Source organism: Camelus ferus, chromosome 26, assembly GCF_009834535.1.
Source record: "Camelus ferus isolate YT-003-E chromosome 26, BCGSAC_Cfer_1.0, whole genome shotgun sequence".
NCBI lineage: Eukaryota > Metazoa > Chordata > Mammalia > Artiodactyla > Camelidae > Camelus > Camelus ferus.
The window spans coordinates 6,523,279-6,548,838 of record NC_045721.1 but is presented as its reverse complement, the minus strand read 5'-3'; the positions used below and the strand labels follow the sequence as shown (position 1 = coordinate 6,548,838).

General features: G+C 39.1%; 1 protein-coding gene and 1 long non-coding RNA gene across 2 annotated transcripts in view; one reads left to right on the top strand and one right to left on the bottom strand.

Moving 5' to 3' along the window:
* The window catches only part of UNC5D (unc-5 netrin receptor D), a 494,853-nt gene that overhangs the window by 35,664 nt on the left and 433,629 nt on the right, over nt 1–25,560 (top strand).
* Nucleotides 1,217–13,519, bottom strand: LOC116660080. Its single transcript, XR_004315454.1, has 3 exons — nt 12,286–13,519; nt 8,544–8,548; nt 1,217–1,226 (listed from the first exon to the last, which is right to left on the bottom strand). It is a non-coding gene; the product is annotated as an uncharacterized LOC116660080 (long non-coding RNA).

Genomic DNA, 25,560 nt, shown 5'->3' with positions numbered 1-25,560 from the left:
CGACCCTTTGCCATGAAGAGAAAATGTATCTGCATTGTTTTTTTTGTTGTTGTTGTAGGTCATACTGGTGATTAATGAACACAGTTCCCAAATGGAAAGTATGGAGGAATCAGTCCTCCGTGGCCAGTTAATAACCAAGTCTGCTGCCACCATAAACCTCCAGGGATGATGCTGACGTTTCCTTGTCACCTTCGTCCCAGCTGCCTACACACACACACACACACACACACACACACACACACACACACACACACACAAATGCTTGATGATGAAGACTTTTCAAATGACCTTGCTTTGCTTCAGAAAGACATTGGGGGTAGAGACAAGCCCAGGCTGTAGCTGTAGTGGGCTTTCTCACGGGCAAAACATTCTCAGTTTCTGATTAGCTAGAGCAAATTAGAGTCAAAACAGAAGATAGATTCTATACATTCCGCCTAGTATAATCAAGAAAAACTCAGGAATTCTGGGTAGTTGTAAGGGAAGTGGAACGTTGTCTTTTCAGTTGTGCAGTATAAGAAACACTACGGTCGTCCCTCAGTATCCTCCCGCGGTTGGTTCTAGGACCCCCGCGGGATCAGGCGGATGCCCAAGTTCCTTGTACTATCAAATGGCCTCGTGCAGTCGGGCCTCCGCATCCGCGGTAGGATGACCATGGAAACCTGCGAATACGGAGGGCCAAAGGTACTACGTATGAAGAAATACAATTTCTTTTTCTTTATAGAAAGTAGACATGCAATATATCTACTCTGCAGAATACCTGTGAGAGAGGATCTTTTGGGGAAGACAGTAGTGAAGTCTTTATATTTTAATCAGTGTTTAGTGAGAATCCATGCCCCGTGTTGTGTATTGAATCCAGAGTTGCCCTTCCTAAGAATATTTTTTCCTGCATCTGCATTGATCTGTGAAATTGTGTGCGCATGCAAGCACGGGGGGGGGGCATTTCTCATAACAAGTTATAGCTTTAGAAATCTGCGAATTCCAGTTTAGTACTTTCCCTTCTTTCGCTTCCCATTGCCATCTAGTTTTCTCTTGCCTAAAAGACTGCATTTAAATGGATTTCTGCCCTCCGTCCCTTCCTGGGCACTCTGTCCTGGGTTCCCAGGATGATCTTCCTAGGGTTCAACCCTGAAGATGTCTCTCCCTTCTCAAATTCCCTCTCTTGTTTCCCCGTTGCCTAAAGAATAAAGCTCCCAAATGCTATTAATTTAAAGTGTACGTGTGCTCGTCTCCCTACTCACCATCTCTCTCAGCTTGATTCTTTTTACCTGTCACTCCAGGTGCAAAGCCTCCCCTCTCTGCTTCCCCAGTGGGGACTCACTCTGCTCACCAGGTCTTTTCGCTTCGTCTCAGATCTCTGTTCTGTGATCATATGTCTCTGAATCCTTCTCCCTGTGGGCAAACTCCTCTCTATACTGAAGCCCTGGTTTCCAGTCTGCCTTCTGCCTCCTGGCCCTGATGAGAACTTATCTCTTTCCTGACAACGCTGCATTTCCTCATTCTCTCTTTGCTCTCACTGCCCTGAATTGAGGAAGGAGAGACATTTCCATGGCCAGCACCATAGTTGCATTGGGGGTACAGGTTGGGTACCATTGATAAGAGATCCATCTCTGTGTCCCTGTGTGTGAATGTTTCTTGCACTAAGTCAGTCATTACAACTCTTCACCTGTAATATTTTTTTTGGCCAAAGTTCTCCTCTTTTTGACATGCTAACGTTACTATACCACCTATCTGGAAGATGCTCTTCTGGGTTATGTAAAGGATTCTTAAAGGATATTCCCCAGTGACCTGCATCTTTATTATTACAGGAAATGAATCCTGCCGTGCCTTTGAAGCTTTTTAGTGGGTATTATTTCTCTATTTCTAGCCTACTCCCTTCATTTCCTTTGGTGAATCGTGTTATGATAGTATCCTAAATCTAGACATCCTTCTCGCTTTTATATTTTCTGTTTTATGAATTACTTTTATATCGCTTCTTGAATGTCTGCATTTAATGACCTATCCTTTCACATGTATGCAGTTATTCTTTTAGGTACTAAAATATTGGATTATTTTCTATCACTTAATCCATCTAGGCAGCATTCAGTTGTTAAAAAACAAAACAAAACAGTTCTAAATCTCCAAAGGCTCAGAGCAATTGCAGAGGCAAGAATTTGGTCTGAATTTTCTGTTGCTTTTCTTAAAATAAGTAGGATAAAAACCTGGTCATAGTTGGTCTCTTTTTAAAATACTTCATGAAATGGTGGCCAGTCCCTGAAGACTGGTGTCAGTGTCACCACAGCATGATCCAGGACAGCGTGCTCTGGGCTCGCTGGCTATCAGCCCTTTTGAACAACTTAGTTGCATAATTTTCCTTTCTTTATACCTGTTGAATGCTAAAATTTAGTTGCAAAGTGTGTAAAGATAGCCCAGCAGCCTCCTCTCCACAGACCAGACTTGACTATACAACTCCCTGACCTTCCTTCACACCAGTTTGAATCACTTTCGTAAACAGATTATCAGAAATTTTGGTCATATATGAGGTTTCTTCAGCAAAGGGGAGGGATTGTCAGGGGGTGGGCAGGGTTTCTGTACTTTCGTCCCATGTATATGACTTGGGACAAAGCACCTCTGTGTCACTGAAACTGATGTACAAGAGTTTACAAAACTCATCTCAGCATCATAGTTTCTGAGGTAAAAATGCTCTTTAAATGTGTTATTTAAATGTTCTTTAAAATGTGTTATTTCTGTACTGAACTTTATTTTGCTACTCTACCAGTTCAGAAAAAAGACAACATTTCCTCCTTGGTGTCCCCGTCTTAGAGTGGTATTAGTCAGCACCCAAATATAAAGTCAATTACTTGAAATAATACTAATGAAAGTTTAAAGATACTGATTGCGGACTTCTAAAAATTGAGAGTGAGGCACTGTTTAAAGGATTCCCTCTTTTTTGGGCAAATCTTTTACTATGTGGAAACGTGAGTATGTTAGTCTTAATGGATTTTCAGTCCTTTTTTGACGTATAGACTTTCAATATTGAATAATTTTATGAACTCCTGGATTGGCTGAAACTCATACTACCAGTTTCCATGTGGCATATATGGACATTATTCATTTGATGATTTAATGCTCTTGATGATTTGGGGAAGGTTTTCCTCATGAGCCTGCTAATGGCAGAGAATAAGAAACTGTATTTCACCAAATGGACTAATCTGCAGTTAAGAAATGATTGAGTAAGAGTAGGTAGAACTAATTTGTGTTTCTTTTAGATCAAAAAGTGATTTACAAACAAAATTGAATTTCTAAGTTCAGAATATTTTAGTGAAACTGCTTATGAAGATAGATTTTTAAAATTTATTTTATTTTATTTTATTTATTTATTTAAATGGAGGTACTGGGGGTTGAACCGAGGACCTCAGGCATGCTAAGCATGCACTCTACCACTGAGCTATTACTCTCTCCCCAAAGTTAGTTTTAATTTGACACATTAAAGCAAAACTACCTAATCATATACAAGGGAGAATAACTTTTAATTTGAAATAATTTGCTCCTGTAATCTCTTTTTTTTTTTTTAATAGAGCATTATCTGTTGGGTCTTTCAGACCCCATTGTCCCCAAGATACAAGTATAAGGGTTGATTTCTAACTATTCATAGGAGAGTCAGTGACTCCCATCAGGATTTAGCCGTCTGACTCTCTGTGATGACTTCTGGGAGGCAAGAGGAAACATTAAAGAGCTCTGTTACTGAGAGCGGCCAGGCCAGGTCACACGTAGGCCAGGGGCCGAGGTTCTCAGACATGGGTTGAAATCCTTTCAGGGAGGTTTCAATACTTGTGTCTAGGCGGCTGCCTTAGAGGTTATTTAGTTGTGCTAAGTGGGGCCTGGGGTAAGTATTTCTTAAGAGTTCTCCAGATAATTCTATCAGAACCAAGGCTGAGAACTACTTATCTCAACACTCATTCAAGTACCAAGACTCTTAAAGGAAAAAAAAAACAACAAAAAACTTGAAACCTTTTAACAGGAGTAATGTCTATAAGTGTAGACAGGAAGTCTTACTGGAGACAAATTCAGTTTAAACTGAGAAAAGATTTAGTGACAGTACCAACAAACTCTTGGTCTTGGCCTGTTCTATGAATAAATAGAAGATAAAAACCAAACAAAACTACATCAGACTGTATTATGGTTGTATGTACTTTTTGCTAAAACAATCAATAGTAAATTTAGAACTGACACATAAAGCAATTACAGACTCATAGAGGGTATAAGCGTCTTTTATGAAACGATTTAGCAAATATTTATTTCTTTAAAATATAGTTTAGAAAACCTTTTAACTATTTGTTTTTAAAATCACTATTTTTGGCAATGAGATTTTTTTTTGCACTAGAGTGGCAAAAATACCACCTTCCTTTGTCACCGCTGGTACCATCAGTCTAAACTTAGGTTTAATGCAATGAGTTGGAGATACAGTGCCTCCTGGCAATGTCAGTTATCTGTACCAGTTATCACTGGTAAATACACCACGTTTATTTTTGACTTGGCAGTAGGGAAAATTATTTAAACATATAGTGTGTATTTTTTATACATAAAACATTTTTAGCTCTGAGTTATATACTATAAAGTTATTTTAATCAGTTTGCCTCCCTTGACCTAGAGCGCATTTTTCCATTTTGGCACCTTCCTGATGAGTGAGTTTAAAGTAGACTCATTCTGGTTGGTTTTGAGATAGTTATTAACACCTAAATGATACACGTAGTAAATAGAGACCCTCATGTTTCTAGTGTTTCTCTTCTTTTTACATTGATGCTGTCATACAATAGTACAAGTTGTATAATCATAAGACTTTCACTTCCATGCCTCTAAACCCCAAAGTGTAGTTAGACAGACGTGAAACTGTTTGACAAGTTCAGCAGTGTCATTGTCAGGTGCATGGATGAAGGAAGTGGTCTGTGGATTTCTCAGCACCTTCTCCACAGGGAAAAAAAAAAACAAAAACAAAAAGAAAAAACGAAAAACGAAAAACAAAAACAATTTATCTTCAGGCAAATACCTTTCCCTGGGCCTCCCTAGGAGAATTATAGCATCCATGCTAAACATTCTGTATCATAGGGAAGATCACCATTATCCTGAACGTTTGGCTCTAATTTAACCAGAAGTAGTAACTGGTTTCAGATGAAGCTTTGATTTCTAAGGTTCTAAATAAAATTAAATGTTCTCCATAGGAGATGAATATAAGTGATCCTCTGGCTAGGAATCTCTTTGCTATTATATGAGATAAAGGAGGGGGAAAAAAAGATCATGCTAATTTATCAATTATATTTATTTAGGAGTCTGGAGTAAACAATTTGTTCTTTTGATCCAAAGTACAGAACGGAAAAGAAAATCGCTGTTCCACATCAAGTTAAGCTTCTAATTGAGGAAACCTTTCTGGGTAAGGCCCAGCAGAAGTGCCTCCCACAGAGAGCTGGCAGAACCACAGATCTGTTCCCTCACCCGTGAACCTGCCAGTGAGTCTCCCTCCTGGCGTCGTTCACCAGTTTCACATCTGTCTACTACAGTTTGGAGTTTGTAGGCCACAGAGGTAAACTTCTGGTGATTATACAGTTCGTAACTTTTATTTGGCAGTATAAACTTAAAAAAATTACATTAGAAACAGGAACATTAGCAATATAAGTCATAATTTAGTGAGTGTGTCTGTTTTTAGGAAAAAATTCCAAGTGATAACTCTTTAGGGGGCCCCAAAGTTTTCTATTAAGATGAAAAAAAAAAGCTGTTTAGGAGTTACGAATTCTGGTAGCCTTCTGTTAAATCTGTCTTGACAACTGTTAAAAGGCATTATCATCAGAAATAGGGCTGCATTTCACTGTCTGTCAAATATAACCAACATCTAGGACTTTAAGAAAGTGTGACTAGAAAGTGTGTCAAAGCAATTGGAAGAAATAACCAAAGATCAGCTACTTCTGACTACTCTCGGGGAGAGCCTTTAGAATAACCGTTCCCCCAAACCAGTGCCTAGTACTCTGAGTGGACACTGAGCTGTTCAGAATTATCATTCATAAGCTGAGAGCAAGTAGAGAAGAAATTTGAAATCACTTCTTTACTATTGCACAAGTCAACCAACTAACTATTCTAAAAATGGATACCATAGAGGAAATGTCTGTGGGAGTTCACTGACATCCTTGGTAGTCTGAGGGTCCCTTGTAGCCCTGATCCAGCATATCCAGGGGCCCCGGAGATGCTGGTGGAGAAACAGACTGGCTTTTGCAGCAGAAGAAAACATTGAGCTGGGAAACTGAAGAGTTGGTTCTGGACCCAACTTTACTTGTCCCTGTGGTTGGCTCTTGGGTACTTGGGTTACTTCTGGGCTATGTTACTTCTGTGTTTCTTTATGTGTAAATGAGGTTCGTGGTGGATGGTGTGACCTTTTAGGTCATCCCCCCTCTGATATGCCTTGATTCGAGATTCCAGTCCATTCTTCCATCTCTACCTTTTGTGTTGCTGAACTTCAGCTATTCAGATGGACATGTAGCTCAGAGTGACACATTTGTTATGATGATGAGGTTCAATCTGAAGTCTGTCTGGGTACTTATTTTCTACTTACTTATATACTAAATATTATGATATTAATATATTATAACATGGATATTAAATATTATACTTAATAGAATAAATAGTAAACATTTATAATATACTCTGTATTATAATATATTCAAAGTACATTACATTTGTTTATAATACAAATATTTACATATATATTATGAACTGTAAAATGAGTACCCAGTTAGACTTTAAATCAAACCTCATTTTTACAGCAAATCTATCACTTTGATCTACATCCGTACTTGGTTAGTTGAAGTTTAACAATACAAGAAGTATATATATAAAACACAGTATAATATTATAAATACTATATTATACAATATATTTATAAATCATATGTATATTATATATATAGTAAATATTTATATTATAATATATAAGAAATATAATTATATAATTAAATGTAATATATAATATGAATAAACCAAATAATATATATTGTGTATATGTATATGTATAATATATCATAAAACCAAATTTATTCTTCATGTACCAAGGAGAAATATATACTTTCTTGAAATGAAATGATGGCTGTGAGTTATGGAATGGTTTGTGCAGCCATGTCAAAAGGCTGCATTTTCCCTAGAACATTTATCCACTGGTTTTCTTTTAGTTCCTGAGACCATCAGTTGTCACCCCCATTTTGGCCGCTTAACTGGAGTTAGGCTATTTCTAAGTGGAGAGATTCATTAAGTTGTAAGTTGGCCAGTTTCTTGGGATATTTTGGAAAGTCAAAATCACTGGAAGGATTTGAACCACTCTCAAGTCCAAAATCCCTTTATGATCGATACAGTTTGATTTTCTCTTATTCTTTTCCTGATTTGTCACATTTCCTCCCTTTGCTAGTTTTCCATTTCTGAAGAAGGAACTGAAGTGTCCGGATTGCAGTCAGGGCATTTAAAAAGAATTTGTTCTGCATCTCTAATTACCTTTATCTATTATGTTAGGATTTTACTCACTTTGCCAAATTGCATTGCTACAAAGCCCATTAGGGATTTTAAAAACCAGGATTAGTGCATGCTGCATATTCAGAACTTCAGTTATTAATTCAGTTCTAGCAGAAAAATTTTCTTCTAATTATGGTAGCATTGCGATATTGGACATTGGTCAGAGCTTTCAGAAATGGTTATAAACAACTTGGATTTATTTTAAAATGAATTAGTTGATTATATTCTAGAGTCAAAAATAAGTATACCACATTATTCCCTCATACCCCACACTGGATATTGTAATACCCATATTTTTAAGTGCAAGGGCATTCAGCAGATAATATCATACCAATTTTGTGATATTCAAAGTCAACCACGTAATAATATTGATATTAGTGGATCCTTAAAGTTGAGACTCTTACAGGTGAAATTAGTTCAGTTAAAAACAGTTACAAAAATATTTTCGAAGTCATGGGAAAAACAGATGTCTAGGTGATGACCATCGTGGGAAGCTTATGTTTATCTCCGTTTAGTTGAATCAGTAGGGTTCACCCCAGACAAAGTAGTGAAGTGTGTCAGTAACTACTTCTGTCTGACCACTTTGTGCCTCCCACAAAAATAAACGTTTTTTATCTCTCTTTCCTTCTTTACTTTACTTTAAAATTTCTCATAGCCAGTCATACAGACTTCTTTGGCTCTCGGATTCACTTTAAAGAAAACAGTTTATTCTAAATTATGGCTTAACCAGCCTTTCCAGTGTTCAATAAATTATAGGCATCCAGACAGCAGAAAATAATGTGAGTTAGGAGAGGGGAGGTGCCTCTGATGTCTGTCCAATTACTGAGACCTTTCTTTTCAATGATTTGAGTAGCAGAGACAGAGGGGTTTAAATGCTGGAATCCCATCTCTTTAGGAGGTGTTTCCTCTTAATAGGTTGCCAACCTTGGGCAGTTGGTTCAGAGCTGGAGGAACCCAGAACTCACTCCAGCAGGTCTCCTGTCCTCCCACTAGGGGAATGTTCTAGCCTGTCCTCCACAAGACCCAATCTCAACTCCCTTCATAACTGCTTTAGAAGATGTACTGATGGGGGTGCTTAGAGAAGTTCCAGCCCTTGTTGCTTTAGCTTTTAATAGGTTATTACTGTGATGAGTGTGGATTGTGTTCCCTTGTACTCCATTGTAAGAGTCTTTTTTTCTCCCTATCCTATACTCAGCAGGATACTGAGTAGATCCCAGATTTATTCAAGTGTGGTAGGGTCCCGTGACTTCCGTTGGGTGAGTTCAAAAATTGGGGGCTTCTTTGGTTCTAGAACAGAGGGTATATGAGCCTGGTCTTGAGTCGGTGGGGATCCCCCTTAGTTTCACAGTCAGCACTGGTGCTTTTTCTGGTCCGTCTCAGAGATGCCCCTTGCAGGGCTGCCTCTCATTGGGGTCCTCTCTGCAAGCCATAGGCTCAGCCACAAGGGCCTCCTCTGCTGTTCTGGAAAGTTCAGCTCTGGGGAGCAGCATCCGCTGAATGTCTAGAGCTCTTGCCCTCTGATTGGAGCTCTGCACACAAGAAGGATCCAGGCTCTGTTACTCAGGGGAACACCCCACATCCCCTGGTTCCTTTCCAGTCTCAGGAAAGCCAACCTTTTCTCCCAGGTTGAGCCTGTCTGGCCTCTCCCACCCCTGGAGATTCCTGACCCTCCTCACCCCTGAACTTTGGCTCCATGACCCCTTTGAATGTGTATTTAAAAATGATGCAACTGTCTATCAGTTCTCACTTGGAAAAAGAGAGGGTCCCTTTCTCTTACATTTGAAGGCTTAGGTGTTCTCTTAAGAGTGTGTGTTGGAGATGGGAGGGTGGGGAGGGCTCCTATAGCACCACGACAAAACACACATTAATACCTCTGTAGATGGCACTGCTCCCTAGCTCTTTGTCAGAATGAAAATTCATTGCTTAGACTTGTAATATTTTGGCTTGTTCCAGTTTCTTTGGATGCTCTAAGGAGGAAAGGAGGACTGTTGGTAAAGGGTATGGACTAAAGAGTGGGGTTCAGATGATGCATTCAGTGGTAGCAAAGGTTGCAGAATATCCTCAGGAAAATAAAGCAAAGAAAATAGAGCAAACTTCAAAGCTTGTCAGGAGGAAAAGTGTTGGAAGGACACATATTTGGCAGCACTGGATGTAAGTATTGGTGTCTGCTCTTCCAGAGTGAGTCTGTTAAGAGAAGTGGTACTTGAACATTGATAAATCCATTAGACTAGAAGAGATATGAGAAAGAGAAGGATGCTTTTGAATAAAGGGCAGTGTCATTTGCCATCTTGTTTATTCATGTTTATCCATTTGGAAGCTTGTGCATCTGCAGTCTTGGCACTTCAGAGTTGAGAAAGGTAATGTCCCCACTGTCAAAGATTGAACAGGTGTGCCAAGAAGCCAGATTTACCTGGAACCACCCATAATACAGTGGGTTCAGTGCAGTCAAGATGGTGTGAATGAAGAATTTCTAGAGCACTAAGGGGTATGTTCTGAAGAAGCAGGATTGGCATTTGAGCTTGAAGAGTGAATGGGAGGGAGGCATATCAGGTCAGTGGTAGTGGGTGGAGGCATAGAAATGCAAGTGAAAAGAGAAGTGTGGGCAAAGCTATGAAATTGTGCACTGATCATGGAATGTTTAAGTTATGGCAAGTCCCCTGAAAGAATGAGTGTCAGGAGAAAGTTGAATCCAAAGCTACCTGGAGAGAGAGAGCCTTGTAGACACTTCCAAAGGCATGAGAGCTTCATTTCATAGACAGTAGGGGATTAGCTATTATTTTTAAGCTGGAGAGACCTCTGTATCAGTACTTCCTTCTTTCTTTTCGTCCTCCCTTTCTTCTTTCTAGATGATTTATGTGCTTTGTGGAGGATGTGGTAGAACAAAAATAAAAAAAATAGAGAGTCCAGCCGGCACTGTCACATGTTGCTGGTAAGAATGCAAACTGATACAGCTCTTCTGGAGAAAAAAGTGATAATGTATCACAAAACTATGTATACACTGACCTTTTCACTCAGAATCTTATTACTTCTAGGGATTTATGCAAAAGGTCCACCTCCAACAACATTAAGATACCTATGAGTAAGGTTATCTATTGCAGTTTGTAAGCACAAAATACTGGAAACAACCTACATTTCCACACCTAGGAGTGTGATTGAATAAACTGTATTACATCCACACAGCAGAGTACTATACAACCATAAAAAGGGTGAGGAAGATTTCTGTGAACTGATGGTTGTTGAGTAATTTCCAGGATCTACTATTAAATGGAAAGACAAATGCAAAGGATATCTAGGTGCTACTTTTCATTCAAGAAAAAAAAAAGGATATTTGACAAATTTGGGCCAGAGAAATATAGGAAGGATAAATCAGAAACTAGAAAGATTAATTATCTATAGGAGGGGGTGAGGTAAAGCATAGAAAGAAGAAGGGAATGTGAATGAGGTAACAGAGATGAGGAGCAAACACTTCTCTGGTATAGTTTTAGTTTGGCTCTGCCTTTTGGAACCAGAGTAATGTTTCATATATTAAAAAATAATTAATCGATTAAAATTGACCAGGATATGAGTGGAACCCAAAGGGAATATAAGTAATAATAAATGGACCTAAATGTATCCTAAACGACTTAAACAACCACCTGAAGGAAAAAGAACTAACATAAGTAACTTTGGAGAACAGCATTTTGACTGCATACTGGCAGACTAAAGACAAGAGAAGTGCACATGAAGCCATCCTCTCTTTAGTGAGTGTGTTTCCCACAGAGATACGGGTTAGCTATTGTGAAACTACTTTGAGTATTCTAGGATTGAACAAAACAGGTGAGTATTTTTCAGAAAATGGAGAGCTGAATTTTTCACTATTGGAAAAAATTACAAATAAGAGAAGGACAAAGTATAGAATAAATGCTATGGTGTTGGATTGGAATTGGAGGTATCAGTAGGAACACATTTTGGGGAGGGAGGGGGAAAACTAGATGATAAATTTTAATAAAATCCATATCATTCAGAGGAAAGGAAAATATTTTATTAATGGTTTTTAATGTATATGCAGATCGATACACACAGAAACATACACGTGTGTGCTTGTGTGTGTGTACGTACGTATATTTACTAGCTCTGAGAGGGACAGACAAAAGTGATGACACCTTGGTAGCAATGAGCACACCCAGCACCTAGATCCTGGTTTCTAAATACCATTCCTCAATAAAAGAAACTATTATTTCCTTGGAGAAATGATTCCAGAACTGGGGAAGAGAAAATATAAGACAAGCCTGTAATATCTTACGGTGCCAGAAAATAAGGCATTTTCAAAAACAGATAGGAATATGTTGAAAAGACATAGGAGTCAACCTGAAAGAACTCCTAACGGCCAAAACCAGGGCAACTTAAGCAAATAAATGAATATACAATGACAGTGTTACATTGTGACCCCTAGGAGAAATAAACATCCCTGTGTCCATAGTGATATAAATAAATATTTGAAAAAAGAAAGTAAATGGGGGAGAATGGACTATCTTCTTTCAGAGAATCCCATTTATTAAGTATAAAAAGAACGAGGGAATTGGAAAATGACCGTTGGGCAAACAACACAGTCATAATAGATGCGGGCTGGATCCAGTGATGGAGGCTATGATTTGTGGGTGAAAACTTGAGTAGAAACGGGGGAGGAACAGAATATCTGCAACATCTCAAAGCATCTCCTTCAAGGTATTCGTTGTATTACAGGCGGAAAAATAGAAAACTTCCAGTGGAGAAATCCTGATGGCACCACTTTGATGAAGTGATTAAAATTAATATCAGCAGTAATAAGACATTTGCATCATGTATCCCCTAATAGGATGCACTGAAGGGCCCAACACCATGTTTGTGGTACTCTTGCCAAAAATCTATAACCTCAAATCTCCATCATGAGACAGCATCAGAGAAACTTGAGGAACATTCGCAAAATTCCTGAGCAATTTTGTCTTTTTTTTTTTTTTTTTTTTTTTGCAAAAGTGTCAAGGTCAGGAAGTGTCAGGGAAGCCTGAGGGCTGTCTTAGACTGTAGGAGACTAAGGAGTCATGACAGCCCAATGCAAGGGTGCAAGGAGGGATCCTGAACTAGATTCTAGAACAGAAAAAGGACATCCCTGGGGACAGTGGTGAAATTCTAGTTAAGGCCTGTAGTTTAGCGTTGTGCTTGTGTTAATGTCTTGGTTTTCATAATTGTACAGTGATTTTGTAAGATATTAACCTCAGGGAAAGATGAGTGGGGAGTGTAGGGCAACTCTTGGTGCAATGTAAGCCTAAATTGTTAAGAAAGAGGGACATGGAGCCAGAGAGATGATTTCAGAAATTCAGCAATGGCGAGGAAGTCATGAGTTTGAGAGACGCAAAGCGTTATGCCTGATTACATGGGGTGAGGGATAGTGGGGACTGGGGACACGGAAAAAGGGTAGAATCTGACTCAAGTTAGTGCAGTTTGGATAAATGCAACAGCTCCCCCTTCTATCTGAAATGTTTATTCGTCATTGAGCAGCTCCGCCGTGCTGCTGGGTTTCAGGGAATGAGAGACGCCCTGACTCTCCAAATGGAGATGGGCCAAGAGCCAGAGCTGGAAGACCCTGTCTTGGGAGAAATTGAATCTCTCCGCTATTTCGTTCCTTCAGATTCTGGATGTTTCCTGAATTATAAAAGGGGAAAGCAAACCCAAATGCAGCTGAAATTGATGCAACTGAACGACCCTATTACCAAATAGAAGAATGAGGGGGCTCTCTCTACATGTCTTCTTTACTTTGATGCCGCCAACATCAGGGCGTCTAGAGGATTTTCAGAAGCTGCTTGAAAGAACCTTCTTTTCATGATCACATATGATAGTGGTAGCTCTATGTGTATGTGAGCAAGAGAGACATACAGACAGAGAGACAGAAGCAGAACACACAGGGTAGAGCAATGCCATATACAGGCAGGATGGAAGATAAGATAACTTTTAAAAAATTCTTTTACTTCTTTGGAGAACATATAGCAGGCATTCATGAAGATCTTGTACTGCAGAGTACTGAAGAGAAAAAAGTAATGGTCTAGGAAATTCAGAAATTCAGATAATGTATTAGGATCTTAAGGTTTGAAATGTAGTTCAAGGTAAATCGCCATCCTCTGTACTGGGTAGTAGAGTTAATAAAAATTCCCATTTGTTGAGTGGTAAGCCAGACACTGAGGGGTGTGCTTTAATATATGTGCATTTTAATTTTTTCAAAACCCTACAGTGTAGTTCTTTACTATTTGGCCGATAAGGAATCTAAGGTTTGAAGCAGCGTTACCCAGTAGGGACATAACACAAACCACAAATATAAGCCACACGTGCAATTTTTCATTTTTAGTAGCCACCTTCATGCAGGTCGAGAGAAACAGGTGAAAATTAATTTTAATAATGTATATTATTTAACTCAATTCATCCGAATTATTATCATTTCAACATGTAGTCAATATAAAACATTATTAATGAAATATTTTACTTTTTGTTTTATACACAGTCTTTTCACTGGAGTCTGTTTCTACACAGAACACATCTTAGTTTGGTTGCTAAATTTTCCTCAGAGACACTTGATCTGTATTTAGATTTCATGAAGTGTACAGTGGATTTATATACCCAAGTTGTTCCAACAGGCTTAAAAGTTGTTCCAATCATTGACTGGAGTATCTGCTTTTAAATTTAAATTTGAATTAATTAAAGTGAGATAAAACTTAAAATTCAGCCCGTCTGTCACACTTGCCACAGTAGTCAAGTGTGCCTCGTTGTAACCTGGGCCTGACCGGTGGCCATCGGAGGGGGACAGTGCAAGTTTAGAGAGTTAAAATTAATTACTCCAGGCCCGAGAGCCTGTGAGTGCTGGAACCGACACTTAAATCTGAGTTAACACGACTCAAAATTCCATGATCTTAACTGTGACTTCCAGAATGCAAATGTCGTTGCTTCGCAGGATTTGTAATGAGAGTTTACTTAGTTGAATGCAAGTCTCCTCCGCTTTTTGATAATTGTGCTTAAGCTGATGGGCCTGAATGCCTAAAATCAGTTGTCCACCGTGAGGCAGCTTGTTTATAAAAAAGCCAGCCTTCTGAGAGCTGCAAGCACACTTCACAGGCAGAAATGCTAATGTATTTCTTAGTTATTGTCGGTCAAGTCCACAATGAAATGATCAGCCGAAACCGTTTTACTCTGGAGGCGGCTTCTGTTTTTACCAGGGTTCCCTCATTGTCCTTTGTGAACAGTCTAAGTTGTTTGTCCTCGTCACCATGCTTTTAATTTTGTTTTGTACCTTTTGGGTACAAAACATGTTAAAAAAGCAAAAGCCACTCGACTTCTCTTCTCAAGGGACTGATGTGAGTCCCCTGAGAAGTCAATGTGGAGTTTTGGCTTCTAAAACAAGAGAAATCTAGACAAAATCCTTTGATTGGCAGGGAATGTTGCCGTGGCTTTAATTTTTTTTTCCTTCAGCATCACTAGAGAATCATTTTGCTGTTTTATATTTTTCAGTAACAATATATTAAGAAGACCATAAACACAATGGTTTCATTTCTTAACGCTGGCCTGTTACAGACTTGATCCCCAGAGAAGGCACTTGCTTGTTATGTTAGTGACTTGCATTTTTGAGAGCAGGTTTTCCTCTACTTAGGGGAAAAAACAAAACGTGCTGGGCAGAATCTGTCGATGAAAGCAGAAAACCCTGTTTCTTGACTTTGACCATTCTTCAGATGGTGGATAATTGTTTTTGTACAGAGGGAAGGAAAAGAGCAAAAGAAAAGAAATTGAATGACGTGCCAGCAATTTTAGTTAATTTTATAATAACTTAATCTATGTCAGACAAAGTAAAATGAATCACAACCCAAAAGGAAATGACTTTTTAATGAAAATTGTTCAGGCATGTCACTTACTCTGTGTGTGTATGTGTGTGTGAGCCTGTTTCAGACAGAAAAGCTGTTAAATGGGGGGGGGTGTGAATATTAAAAGGCTATAGTAATTTTATAAGTCAGTGTTTTGTTTTTCTCTTTAGTTTTCTATAGGAAATGTTGGATGCAAATTATATCGGATAAAATAATTGTTCTCTTCCTGACCTATAGTCACTGTGTGACCTATTGGGTTTTCTCTATTTACTGTGTCTGCAGCATAATTATGAAGACTTAGGCTCTCCCAAATAGTTACAGATGTGGGAGAAAAATAAATTACTTTTGCATGCTAGCCCTGGAAGTCGTGCTGTTGTAATATAATGTAATTGGCCATGAACAAAAGGAAGTTATTATATTCATTTATATTAGTTTGAAAGCCACAGAAATGTATTATATTATTTTTAGGCTGAAGAACTGAAGCAGTGCCGTTGATGATTTTTTTCCCCCTGATCATCCAGCTTTCCTCTGAAGGTCATCTTCACAAAATGTGTTAATTTCAGCCTTTTCATTTGGCTTAAGATATAAGCAAATCACAGATAGCTATCCTCAAATATTTGAGACATATAGAAGAGGGGTTATATCTGTTCTGTACGACCTCAGGAGGGGAGAATAGGGTCAACTGATGGAAGTAACAGGACAGATTTTATCTGAATAGAAGGAAGAAATGATCATGGACAGATGTGTCCAAAAGAGGATAGAATTCCCTGAGAGGCAGTGAGTTCCTCTTGTCTTATGTCCTGCTTGTAGGTCCCTTCCCAGAAATCCTCCAGAATTGGATAGATGGATTAAAAACAAGAGCAAAAGCATCTAAAGTTGTTTGCCTTCCAGCTCAGAGACCCATGAAATCAGAACTCTAGAGGGAGCCTGGGTTTGTAGCAAAATATTGTAGAATTGTAAGTGAGCCACTGAGCTATTGTGACTTTGGGAAAATTCCTCCTGCCACTGTTTCTGAATTGATATATACAGACAGAATGATGATATCCCCCACTCCCTGACATGCAGAGAGATGATAAGGTTAATAAGGCTTTCTATGAGATATGTTGATCTATTTGCTGAACCTTAAATACGTAAACACTACTTCAGCATAAGATATTTATGTATTTTATTCTTCACCTGAAATGAGAGAAGAATGGAGCAGTGAATAAATGTTGTAAGTTAAGCAAAAAGAAATATATAAAATTAAGAATTTTGGAGGGGGAGGGTATAGCTCAGGGGTGGAGTGTGTGCTTAGCATGCATGAGGTCCAGGGTTCAGTCCCTAGTACCTCTGCTAAAACTAAATAAACCTAATTACCTACCCCCCAAAAAAGTATGAACTTTGGAACAGTGACAGATTTTTTGCCTGTTAGATTTTTTTTCATTTATGATACAGTTTAAATATGTTTTTACCTAGTGATCACCCTTTGACTTCCTTCCTTAAAAATATCCACTACATTTTTTTCTCAGTTTCTCAAGGTTACCAGTTATATTGTCAGATTTGAAATAAAATTTTATAAGCATAATTTTAGTTACTTCTTAACGGGAGAGATAGTGTGAATGGTGAAGTTTTGCCTGCATATCAAGAAAAATATGTATATGTTTGTTATAAAAGTATTTCACACACACACAGAGCAGGGTGAGGGGAGAATGATTCCTTCTAAGGGATTATTTTGAATGAGCTTTCTTCATTATTCAGGTTTCTTAGTGAAATGTAACTCTAAATAACTCTTGTTACTAACCAGCTTGGTAACTCTTGTGAACTACCTCTGGACGGGGGTTTCTTTAGATTTAAGCAGGGGGATTGGAGGAAGAAGACCCTCTATGATAAGTCATCACTATAATGACTCGTATTTGAAACTTGACATTGAAGTTTTTTTTTTTTTTTTCACAGAATGTATCTGATTGAGTTGGAATATACTTTGGAGATGAACAGATGTTGTTCTAAGTCTAAAGCTCCATTTATGTTTGTAACAGTTTAAAATTGTCTAACTAGGCACTGGAAACATTATTGATGGCATTCATTCTGCTGTTCTTGCCATTTTTGTTGTTTTTGGTCGCTTGAGATGTCCAGCTGAAAGACAATTTGGCAAATCTCAAATTTTGTTAGTAGGAGGTATTCACTGTTGGGGAAATAAAAATGAGGGTCAACACCACAGCGTAGAATTCAAACACAGGTCTCATTTTGAGGTAAATGATATTCTTTGCATTGACTCTCATTACTACTAACTGACTACAGGTCATCTGGACAAGACTGTTATCTTCCTGGCGCTCTATAATCTCGATGCCGTTCTTTCCCGAGTCTTCAGTATTCCATTGTTGTGACCCTACCATCTGCTTGGTACTAGTTACTAATGGGACAACAGGGAAGCCTAAAAATTCTTTGGTGAAGTGAGGAGAGATTCAAGAGAGAATGAGAAGGGATGAGGAGGGGAAAGGGAAGTCCTAGTTGGTGTAAAATCATTTACATTGCCTTAGATTGAAATGATAGCACTTGAAATAGAAGGGAAAGGCAGTGAACTCATCTGCCGTGTACCTGGGTTAATTAATCTTGTGTTTCCACTCGTGCAGGCTTTTGGGGAGGCAGGGAGAGAATACTCTGGGATAAAATTGACCTTGCTTTCCTGCACATGCATATGGAAATGCCATGCAGGGACTTTGCAATTAATATTGATTCCATGTCAGAAGCACCACATTGATTGCAATGGAAAAGACGAGGGTGGGGGGCATGGGGAGGAGGTTCCTGAAATTTTCATGTGGATCGTGTAAAAGTGCAAGCTCACGGTATTGACTTATGTGGAGGTGTTGAGGGTTGCTGAGACCTGTGATAACTCTCTGCTCATTTGCTGCAGAGGCAGCTTTTTCGTATCACTTTGATTATACCTTATATATTTCTTACTATAAAAAAGAAGGCAGTGTTTGCAGTGGAAGCATTAGAGGTACCTACCTTGAGGCTTTTCCCCATCACAATGCAGTTATAGTCCATGCATCTATAAGTGTAAGCTTAGAGAGAGGGCACATGATTTTTGTGTATCATGGGTCTCCATCAAAAGGATATTCTGTCAGCAAGTAATTAACAAAGTCTTACATTGAGTAGACACGACCGAATTCTTATTGGTTAATCTAATGCAATATTCTCACCTGGGACCGCATTTTGTGACATGAATCCAAGGACGTTCTTACCATGAAACTATAGACGTATTTTATGACCAAACAGTCCTGGGTTAACAACTACCACCGGGAAGTCCAATTAGCAAATGTATTCATTTGGGCCCTATTTACACTTCTGCTGTCAACTCTAATTATTTACTTTTGAAATAAAAACTGTGGCCTTCCCTAGGTCTCTGGTGCCTGTCAGGGAATGATAATCTGCTTGAATCTCCTCGGCTGTGTTTGCATTTCACAGGTCTGCCATCTGGTAGTAGAAACCAAAGCTTGATCAATATTTATACATACAAAATGACAGTTCTGGAGAAGGAATGGCTTCCACTTAAGTGAATGCCTGGTCAAAGTTTCTACTAGAATTACACACATAGCCATGATTTGTGAATCAGTAGCAATTACTCCATGCCATGGATGTTCTGATCTTTAAGAGGAAAGAGCCATTATACTATCAAACTTACAAGACTTGAAACCTATGTTTTTACTGCTTGAAATGGGGAGAAGAGAGGGCGGAGAGCTGGGTGAGGTAGCTGACAGCCTCCAGGAGTGTGGAGGTAGTGATGACAAGACAAACGTGTCTGCTCATCATTAATTTCATACTTGGTGCTTCTGGAACAACTGTTCTCCCCAAGAACACTGGCAGACAGCTGACCCCTGCTCAGCTGGGCTCTCCCTCATTCCTCAACAGGGAACAATTCTGGGACCTTCGAATGCTCAGGAAGGGAACCCTACAAATTTTGGTATCGACAAGCAATAATGTTGGCCAGTGAACCGAGCTCTGTTTCCACCTATAGCTTTAGAAACTGAAGCAAGACTCAAATGAATGACCTTGCTACCCAAAGTCATGTATTTTCAGAGTAGAAGGAATGGTGGTCAAAAGCCCTGCACACTCATTTTGCAGACCAGAAGCTAAGGCGCAGAGGAGTTAAGCTGAGCGTTCGATGCCCTGGGCATAGCTTCATTTGCTCAGGGACAAAGCCCAGAATCACTGTGTATCCTGTCTTTCCTTCGTAGCTCATTCTAGTTCTTCTTAGTTTTTGTGGCTCTTTGACTGTGTTAAAATGGGAAATGTGTGTCTGGAAATAGAACTTTTCCTTGTCAATATAAATATTGTTTAAATGTGAGTTCCCTTTGAAACAAACCAAGAACACTAAAATAGAAAGATTAATCCAAAAGTTTAAGAGTGGATGGTGCTTACTAGTGGCTTTCAAAAATTACTGGGTATAGCTCATTGGTAGAGCGCATGCTTAGCATGCACGCATGGTCCTGGGTTGAATCCCCAGTACCTCCATTAAAAAAGGAAAAAAATTATTTGTTTGGGACCGAAATAAACAGAATCCTTATGAGTCATTTATCTCACATTTTTGTCAGTGTAAGTTACTGTTTTCACCTAATAATTTAGAACATACTTAGACTTTAAAAGACATAAGCTTGCCCTAGGGAGCTCATTTAAGATGCAGATTCCAAGGTTGTGGTCCCCAGAGATGGCTGTTGAAAGTGTGTGCTCAAGAAGCCTTCCAGCTGACTCTGTCACAGGTCATCAGAAGACACTTGGGACTGATCAACCCCCTGTGCTGATTTTGAATTTGGACTAATTTTTAATTGTAGTCATTGCTCTTTGAGGAATTATGTATTATGGTATTGTCCTTAATTGAAATATATACCTAAGTGTTTCTATGGTTTGGGTGCTATTCCAAGAGTCTATTCTGATGACTTGATTTTTGTACTTAGACACTTTATTCCAATATTCCTTGCAAGGTACAAGTGTCTTTTTTTTTTTAAAGAAAGACCACAATGTCATAAAAATGAATAATAACTTTTAAATTTTGCTTGTGTTTTAGTGTATAATCCAATGTGAAAGAGAAATTGTTTCTTTTTACATCTTTTTAAAAGAAACCTCTCCATCAATATATAAAATAAATGGAAGATGAGAAACAGAGGGGGAGCTACACTTAAATTACCTGAAATTATTGGGCCTTCAAGAATTTACAGCCAATTTACAAAACTCTCTACAGCAAAGACCATTATATAGGCAGCAGTTAGAACAGCATTCTTCCTAGAGTTTTAATAATAATTTAAATAATAAGATAATTTTATTTGAATAATTACAATTTTTGAAAAAATTAAAAATAATTTTAAAATTAAAGTAATTTTCTAAAATAAATAATTTAAATAATAAAAAAGGAAAAGGGGGATAAAGGACTAAGAACAGAAGGGCAAAAAGGGAAAGGATGGAAAAACGTCTTGAATAATTATGTACTGTCAGTATGTTTTCCTGGAAGCTTGGCTCTTGCTTTATATGGAGACTATCATGAATCTGTTTCTGATGTAATTCACCCAGTGTTTTCCAGTATCTACTGTGTAAAGGCCAAGCCACCATGGGTGTGTCCGCTTACTAGAGCTGCCACTGCAAAGTACCACAGGCCGGCTGGCTTAAACAACAGAATTTAATTTTCTCAAAGGTTTGGAGGCTGGCAGTTCAAGATCAAGATGCCTTCGGGGTTCGTTTGTCCTGAGACCTCGCTCCTTGTCTTTGCAGATGGAGGTCTTCTCACTGTGCCCTCGTGTGACCTTTCCCCTGCCCTCCCCCACCCCACCCCCAAGTATGTCTCTGTGAATTCTAATCTCTTCTAAGGTTCAGTCAGGTTGGACTGGGGTCTCCCCCTTATGACCTCATTGAACCTTACTTACCCCCCTTAAAGGCCGAGTCAGTCATGTTGGGGGTTAGGAAGTCCACAGATGAATTTTGGAGGTACACAATTCATTCTGTAACAGGACGCACAAAGGTAAGGGTAAGACAGAGTCAGGGACACACAATTTAATGGGCTAGTTGGACTAAAGGCAACGTCCACACTCATGCAGCAAGTAATGTGATGTATTTAAAACAGGCTGTGAAAGCCAGAGAAGAACGCTGCCATCCTAGGACCCCGTGGGGAGAGCTTCACCGAGGGGATTATGCTTGAAACGGGCCTGTGGAGCCAAACTCAAGTACGTGAAAGGAGGGGAGGGAGGGGGATTGAGGCAGAGTTCATGGCATGCGGGTGGCTTACTGGGGCGTCTGCAAATATAAGCGGCAGAAGTGAGCATGGGTAGACAGAAACAGTGGGTCATGAGGCTGAAAAGATTATTTTAGAGGATATTAGAAAAGGACTCAATGCTTTTACGAGGAGTTTGGACCATGGGTGATGGGTATTCATTGTGTGCAGAGGACTCAGGGGGTCACTGAATGTTCAGTCCTGCAGGGATAATGGTCAAGAGTTCCGGCTCAGATGCTGGGAAGGCCAGGGCTCTGTAGGATCCTGGTTCGACAAATGACTAAGCATCAGAAAACTTTTGATTTCTTATCTCTAAAATAAGGATAACAACACAGTCCTACTGTAGAGCACAAGGAACTATCTTCAGTAGCTTGTAATAACCTGTAGTGAAAAAGAATATATATATGTGTGTGTGTGTGTGTGTGTATAACTGAATCACTATGCTGTAACACCAGAAACTAACACAACATTGTAAATCAACTATACTTCAATTATAATAAAATAAAATAAAATAGGGGTGACAATCTCCCCTCTTCATCGGGCTGTTGTGATGACTACCCAAGATAATGCATGTAAAGTGTCTGCCATCCAGCCAACACCCACCTCATGCTCGGGTGGACATCATACAATTCATTCAGCAAGTAATTCAGCAAATTAGTATGGATATACATGGATATAGTGCTGGAGCTGTGGTTTAATGATATCAAAGTAATGAAAACTGGATAGAATTTAAAATACATTGTCACACCCTCAGCACCCACATACATGGCAAGTAATTTGAGGATCTGGGGGAGGAGAGAGTAGGGGGGGGGGCCTGGAGGCAAAGAGAACAGATCAAAACTCTTTTAAAAGTACAAGGAAGAGCACCTGTTAGGTCCTGGAGGATGACCAGGCATGTTTTAACCTGCTGTTTCTGCATTCATTGTATCAGTGCTCCTGACTCCATATCAGCATAATCTATTTCCATCTGTTTCCCAGGTTTTTTTTGTTTTTAATTCCCTCATTCTTTTTAAAATTCTGGGCTTTTATGCTAGTGCTGTACTCCATTCAATCAGTATTTCATCCTCGGAGGTAAAGTCATGTTTCCCAAACTAACATTGTTTTTCAATTAATTAAAATCAGTTAAGAACAATCTAATTGAATGCTGTCACAGGCACCGTAAATCACTGTGATGCCTTGCTGTCATCACCCAGCTTCTGAAAACACCTCTGGTGGCAAGATCCGACACAGTTTAGAGTCGTATCCAAAATGTTTAACCAGGATGACATAATTGTCAAATATGTAATTGTGCTTTTACTGCCTGGAGCATTCACTCCTATTTGAAAATGTCAGAAATTCCTACTGCAGGCAAGTCAAGCGTTTAGATGTATGTCCGGAATGGCATCCGCTGCTGAGATAAAAAAGCATCACGACTCCTTGGTGACTTTAAAGTTTAACGTCCTAGGTATCAGTCAGTGTCTTCCTGTGTGTTCACAGTACATTTTCAGTTTGGGACACATGCAGGGGAATCCAGCCCTGTCTGTGCGAAATTGGATACAGGGATCTTTTGAGTGGAATAAGGATGGGTTTGTCATACAGGGTCATATTTTTAAACGAATTTTGACATGTTCAGTAGGTTTCATAAGACGTGATTAGCATCTCTCAATACTCGCAGGCTCCAATGACACCAGCTGTGGTAACAGGGACATCAGATCAGAGCACAGATTTCATGGGTATCAAAGGAGGTGTTGAATTTGTGTTGAATTTTCCCCCTCTGTTTTAGCACTGAGTGTTTCAGTTCAGGACAGTGTTCCACAATAAAAACTCTCACAGAATTGTCACTGTTGTCTAACATTTATTTACTCTTTGGCTTTATAACCTAACTTGTCAAATTAGTACCCCTGGCCAACTTCCTGTCCCCACCCCCCAGCAGAATCTCTGGCCATGCACTCACTCGGCCACTGTGTATCAGATGACAAGACAGTTCTGTCAAACAGCTGGGTGACCACGTTAAAATAATTCAGCAGGTCCTTTGAAAGGAACAATCAGTTCAGATTCAATGGAAATTTCCACTTAAAGGGAGTTCAGCCGTCACCTCTGGAATAGACATCAGTCCCCACTTATTTTATTAGAACTCACCCATGATACGTTGTTAGTATGAACTGTGCTTTTCTTAAACTACAAGGAGTGCAAGCTCATGTAAATTGCAAATATTGTGCATCCATTCAAATATTTATCTAGACGGATAGAGTTCATGGAAATCTTTTCTTTGACATCGAGGAGAATGCTCTTTAATATCATGATGCTTTGTTCCTGTGATCCTGCCTTTGGCTGTACTGAACTGCAGTACAGAAAACATTTGAGTGTATTCTAGACTGCTCATCCACACTTCTCTTCTTCGAGATGAAATGGAGCCATGTCCCTCGTGATAGAAGATGCCTATGATTATCCCATTCCACATGGAAGTCTTGTGATATTTTGTGGAAAGAAAACCAAGAACCTTTCAAGCCAGAGATGGGCAGATTCTTTTAATCGTCTTCCCCTGACATTTCTTCTGCGTGGGAGAATGCAGGTGGGAGGCTGACTGATGACACCAGAGACTTATTTGAGTTGTCTCTTTTTGTGGTCACGTCCCCAACCCCATGGTCGTTAAGAGGATGGACACACGATAAGGCTGCCCAGGTCCAGATCCCGGCTCTGCCACTCAGGAGCTCTGTGACTTTGGCAAGTTACAACCTTTTTATTTCTGTTACTTACACATCATAATAGAACACCCCTCATAGGATTGTTTTGAAGATTGAATGAGTTTATATATCTCGTAAGTTTAGAGCAGTGCCTGACACCTAGAAAGAACTGAGGAGATTTTAGCCATTATTATTAGTATTATAACTTTTGTTAATGTGAATTGATGTGTGGAAGTTAAGTAGTGTTAAAATTTTTGAGGCTCCATTGAGCATGAGAAAGGTGTCATGAGAATGGAAATGTTGTTCTCATTTTCTAAATTGATGGAACATTTGGATTCTGAAAATAATAGGTTGTTAACAGTTTCTCCTTTGAAAAATTCTGGTCAAAATGGCTAAACAGATGGCTGGTGAGGACTCAGAAGAAACCATGATGGTTGGTCACTAACCATCATAATGTGTTAATTAAAAGCAAGTCATTCCAAACTAACCTAATCTCATTTTTGGAAAGAGTGACTGGGCTGTTGGAATAAGAGATGCCTTATCTGGATCTCAGCAAGGTCTGTGGATTCTTTCATTACACATTTTGGTCAAAATGAAGAGACATAAGCTTAATCAAGTGGAGTTACTATTTCCCGAGTAGAATACCCCCAGAATGACTTATTCTCAAGAGAGGTCTCTCCTAGCTTAAAAAAGATAGCTGCTTTGTCCACTTTCATTCAGTATTTGTATCCGTGGTTTCCTGGAGGACCTGGAAAATGTGCCTGATATAGGAGTGATACACGTTTTGGAGAGGTAGTTAATGTTGGTGACAAATGTTACTTTTCCAAAAAATGAGTAGGGACAATGGCTGGAACACATGCAGTATCATTTATGGGGATAGACTAAAGTCATATTAATACGTCTTAAGGAACTCACAATAGTAAAGTAGACTAGGCTTAACAGAAATTTGTTTAAACACATTGTGAACCTTGAAACACGTATAATTTTCTTTTGGTGAGTCCACTCTGATTGGTTAGATAAGGTTGACTTAAGAACCAGGCTAAGAAGGAATCCAAAATAAAGCAATAGCCAATACTCAGTAGTGACACAGCCCCTATCCTTAAGGGGCTTGTACGATAGTGTTGGTAATAAATCTATGAGTAAAAGCAGTCTGTATGGAAATACTTCGACGGGTAAGTGTAGAGTTCTTGAGAATTCACAGAAGGAACTTTTTTAAAAAATATATTTTTATTGAGGTATAGTCAGTTTACAATGTTGTGTCAATTTCCGGGGTATAGCACAATACT